The 5,000-nt window shown below is 62.4% G+C and overlaps 1 pseudogene; it reads left to right on the plus strand.

Moving 5' to 3' along the window:
• LOC124761974 overlaps positions 1–5,000 on the plus strand; it is a 7,982-nt pseudogene that overhangs the window by 377 nt on the left and 2,605 nt on the right.

Here is a 5,000-nt window from a genome sequence, read left to right on the forward strand (position 1 = left end):
AGTTGAAAAGAACTTTGAAGAGAGAGTTCAAAAGTACGTGAAACCGTTCTGGGGTAAACGTGAGAAGTCCGAAAGGTCGAACGGGTGAGATTCACGCCCATCCGGCCACTGGCCTCCGCCCTCGGCAGATGGGGCCGGCCGCCCGCGCGGAGCAATCCGCGGCGGGGTCGTGTCCGGTTGCCTTTCCACTCGCCGCGGGGTGGGGCCGTTCCGGTGTGCGGTGGGCCGCACTTCTCCCCTAGTAGGACGTCGCGACCCGCTGGGTGCCGGCCTACGGCCCGGGTGCGCAGCCTGTCCTTCCGCGGGCCTCGGTTCGCGTCTGTTGGGCAGAGCCCCGGTGTCCTGGCTGGCTGCCCGGCGGTATATCTGGAGGAGTCGATTCGCCCCTTTGGGCGCTCGGGCTCCCGGCAAGCGCGCGCGGTTCTTCCCGGATGACGGACCTACCTGGCCCGGCCCCGGACCCGCGCCGCTGTTGGCTCGGGATGCTCTCGGGCGGAATAATCGCTCCCGTCAGCGGCGCTTCAGCTTTGGACAATTTCACGACCCGTCTTGAAACACGGACCAAGGAGTCTAACATGTGCGCGAGTCATTGGGCTGTACGAAACCTAAAGGCGTAATGAAAGTGAAGGTCTCGCCTTGCGCGGGCCGAGGGAGGATGGGGCTTCCCCGCCCTTCACGGGGCGGCGGCCTCCGCACTCCCGGGGCGTCTCGTCCTCATTGCGAGGTGAGGCGCACCTAGAGCGTACACGTTGGGACCCGAAAGATGGTGAACTATGCCTGGCCAGGACGAAGTCAGGGGAAACCCTGATGGAGGTCCGTAGCGATTCTGACGTGCAAATCGATCGTCGGAGCTGGGTATAGGGGCGAAAGACTAATCGAACCATCTAGTAGCTGGTTCCCTCCGAAGTTTCCCTCAGGATAGCTGGTGCTCGTACGAGTCTCATCCGGTAAAGCGAATGATTAGAGGCCTTGGGGCCGAAACGACCTCAACCTATTCTCAAACTTTAAATGGGTGAGATCTCCGGCTTGCTTGATATGCTGAAGCCGCGAGCAAACGACTCGGATCGGAGTGCCAAGTGGGCCACTTTTGGTAAGCAGAACTGGCGCTGTGGGATGAACCAAACGCCGAGTTAAGGCGCCCGAATCGACGCTCATGGGAAACCATGAAAGGCGTTGGTTGCTTAAGACAGCAGGACGGTGGCCATGGAAGTCGGAATCCGCTAAGGAGTGTGTAACAACTCACCTGCCGAAGCAACTAGCCCTGAAAATGGATGGCGCTGAAGCGTCGTGCCTATACTCGGCCGTCAGTCTGGCAGTCATGGCCGGTCCTTGCGGCCGGCCGCGAAGCCCTGACGAGTAGGAGGGTCGCGGCGGTGGGCGCAGAAGGGTCTGGGCGTGAGCCTGCCTGGAGCCGCCGTCGGTGCAGATCTTGGTGGTAGTAGCAAATACTCCAGCGAGGCCCTGGAGGGCTGACGCGGAGAAGGGTTTCGTGTGAACAGCCGTTGCACACGAGTCAGTCGATCCTAAGCCCTAGGAGAAATCCGATGTTGATGGGGGCCGTCATAGCATGATGCGCTTTGTGCTGGCCCCCGTTGGGCGAAAGGGAATCCGGTTCCTATTCCGGAACCCGGCAGCGGAACCGATACAAGTCGGGCCCCTCTTTTAGAGATGCTCGTCGGGGTAACCCAAAAGGACCCGGAGACGCCGTCGGGAGATCGGGGAAGAGTTTTCTTTTCTGCATGAGCGTTCGAGTTCCCTGGAATCCTCTAGCAGGGAGATAGGGTTTGGAACGCGAAGAGCACCGCAGTTGCGGCGGTGTCCCGATCTTCCCCTCGGACCTTGAAAATCCGGGAGAGGGCCACGTGGAGGTGTCGCGCCGGTTCGTACCCATATCCGCAGCAGGTCTCCAAGGTGAAGAGCCTCTAGTCGATAGAATAATGTAGGTAAGGGAAGTCGGCAAATTGGATCCGTAACTTCGGGATAAGGATTGGCTCTGAGGATCGGGGCGTGTCGGGCTTGGTCGGGAAGTGGGTCAGCGCTAACGTGCCGGGCCTGGGCGAGGTGAGTGCCGTAGGGGTGCCGGTAAGTGCGGGCGTTTAGCGCGGGCGTGGTCTGCTCTCGCCGTTGGTCGGCCTCGTGCTGGCCGGCGGTGCAGGATGCGCGCGCCTGCGCGGCGTTCGCGCCCCGGTGCTTCAACCTGCGTGCAGGATCCGAGCTCGGTCCCGTGCCTTGGCCTCCCACGGATCTTCCTTGCTGCGAGGCCGCGTCCGCCTTAGCGTGCTCCTCCGGGGGCGCGCGGGTGCGCGGATTCTCTTCGGCCGCCATTCAACGATCAACTCAGAACTGGCACGGACTGGGGGAATCCGACTGTCTAATTAAAACAAAGCATTGCGATGGCCCTAGCGGGTGTTGACGCAATGTGATTTCTGCCCAGTGCTCTGAATGTCAACGTGAAGAAATTCAAGCAAGCGCGGGTAAACGGCGGGAGTAACTATGACTCTCTTAAGCGGGAGTAACTATGACTCTCTTAAGGCGGCCAAGTGGCGGCGGTGTGGCTGCATCCGGACTTGGCTTCTCGAAGTGCGGTCTTGATGTAGTCTTGCTGCTGCTGCGAGGTGCCTTCCTTGGGTTATAGTTACAGGGAGAGTGATGCGCAATACATCGGCCTAGCCCTCTTAGCCTCTCCTCTCCTGCGGTCTTCTCCCCTTCTCGTGGGCCCGCTGATTTCGCAGAGTGGAAGACCGCACCAGGGGCTTGGGGGGGTTACCAGCCCCCCCTCGCACTATCCCTTTTTCAGTTGGGGGCAGTATGCAGAGAATAAGTGGTGGCCCTTCCGCTGAAGGTGCCACCCCAACTCCCCCAGCACCTAGCCGGCCAACCGGCCGTGCCGAAAATCTTGTAACTTTTGCAGCTATGTATACCTGTAGTGAGTGCCACCGCAGCTTTTCAACCAAGAACGGTCTCGGGGTCCATCGCCGCCGCCAACATCTTGCGGCCGCCAACGCGGAGATCGTCACGGAGAGGCATCGCGCGAGGTGGACGGAGGAAGAAGTCCTGTCGCTCGCCAAGGCGGAGGCCGAACTGTTCCTTGAGAGGGACGCCCGGTTCTTCTTCGTCAATCAAGAACTCATCAGGATGTTCCCCGACCGAACGCTCGAGGCAATCAAGTGCCGACGGCGGCAAGCTGCCCACAAGCAGCTTGTCCGCCAATTCATGGAGGCGCTTGAGATCGGTCGGGGGGAAGAGCCGGCGTCCCGCCGGGGAGCAGCGAGCCCGCTGCCTGACGCGGGCGAGGCCGCTGCGCCGCCCGTCGACGCAGCCGAGGACTTCGCGGCCGACACCACCGGGCCGCCGCCGGAGGGGCCGACTGACGCCGCCATCTGGGAGCATCTGGCGGGGCTACCCGCTTCCGCCCAGCGTTTCTCTGCCCTGGATCGTGTCATAGGTCTGGGGCGGGGCACGCCGCCCGATGTCATCCTGGGCATGCTCCCGGATGCCCTTGCGTCGGTCGGGTCCAGAGGGGAGAGATCGATCACCAGGACACAGCGGCCGCGCCAACCATCGAAGCGGCCGCCTGCCGCGCCGCCGACGCAGAAGCGCAAGCGGCGCCGCTGGGAGTACGCGAGAACGCAGGATGCCTTCCGACGGTCGCGTGCACGTTGCGTGCGCGGCCTCTTGGATGGCACCCTGCTCCAGCCGCCACCTGCCATCCCTGGTCTGCTGGACTTCTGGGCGGACCTCTTCACCAAGAAGCCCATCTCCACCGCGGGCTTCATTCGTGACCGCCTCCTCCCGCACTCAGAGCCTGTCGCTCTCGAGTGCATATGGGGGCCGGTCACACATGAGGAGGTCGCCGCCGCGTTGCCGCCCAGGGGATCAGCAGCCGGGCCGGACGGCCTTACCCCAGCGGAGTTGCGGCGCCTGCCGCACGAAGTCCTGGTGAAAGTGATGAATCTCTTCCTTCTGGCCCGCGCCCTTCCGGAACGCCTGCTTCGCGCGCGGACGTCCCTTCTCCCGAAAACGGCTGCACCAACATCCCCCGCTGACTTTCGCCCCATTACGGTCTGCTCGGTGTTGGCGCGGACCTTTCACAAGGTTCTCGCGTCACGCCTGATGCGCGCATGTGCTGTGGACGAACGTCAGCGGGCATTCATCCCTCGGGATGGGATGTTGGAAAATACCTTCATCTTGGACACTGCTCTCACCGACGCAGTTCGCTCCTGCCGCTCTGTCTTTGTGGCATCGATCGACGTATCTAAGGCATTCGATTCGGTAGATCATGCTGCCCTTCGCCCCGTGCTGAAGGCGCATGGCCTGCCGGATTGCTTTGTCGAGTATGTCGAGCGGTGCTACGAGGGCAGCACGACAGTGATAGCGGACGGCGCCGGCGTGGGCGTGTCTGTGCAGCCAGCACGGGGCGTTCGCCAGGGCGATCCCCTCTCCCCCCTCCTGTTCAACTTTGCGGTGGACTACGTTTTAGGCCAACTGCCCTCCCACATCGGAGCTCGGATCCTCGGTCGCAGAGTCAACGCTGCGGCCTTTGCAGATGACGTCTTGCTGTTTGCAGCGACCCCGAGGGGCTTGCAGTCCCTCATCGACGCAGCTACCGCAGCCCTCGCCCACCTGGGGCTGCAGATCAACGCCCGGAAGTGTTTCACCCTCGCCTTAGTCGCGTCAGGGCGCGAGAAGAAGGTGAAGGTGGACAGCAATGTCACCTTCACAGCAGGCAATACCACCATGCCTGCCCTGCGTGTGGGTGAAACCTTCCGGTACCTGGGGCTGCAATTTTCCACGGCGGGTCGCTGTGTCTTCAATCCACGTAGCCACCTGGTGGAGCAGCTTGACGTCATCTCCCGAGCTCCGCTGAAGCCGCAACAGCGCCTCCACGCTCTCACCAACGTACTTCTCCCTGGCCTGTACCACGGGCTGGCCCTCAGCCGCACCCGGGTGGGTGCATTGAAATCGGCCGACGTTACCATCCGGGCCGCCGTCAGGAGATG

The sequence above is a fragment of the Schistocerca piceifrons genome, unplaced genomic scaffold (assembly GCF_021461385.2).
Source record: "Schistocerca piceifrons isolate TAMUIC-IGC-003096 unplaced genomic scaffold, iqSchPice1.1 HiC_scaffold_589, whole genome shotgun sequence".
NCBI classification, from domain to species: Eukaryota; Metazoa; Arthropoda; class Insecta; order Orthoptera; family Acrididae; genus Schistocerca; species Schistocerca piceifrons.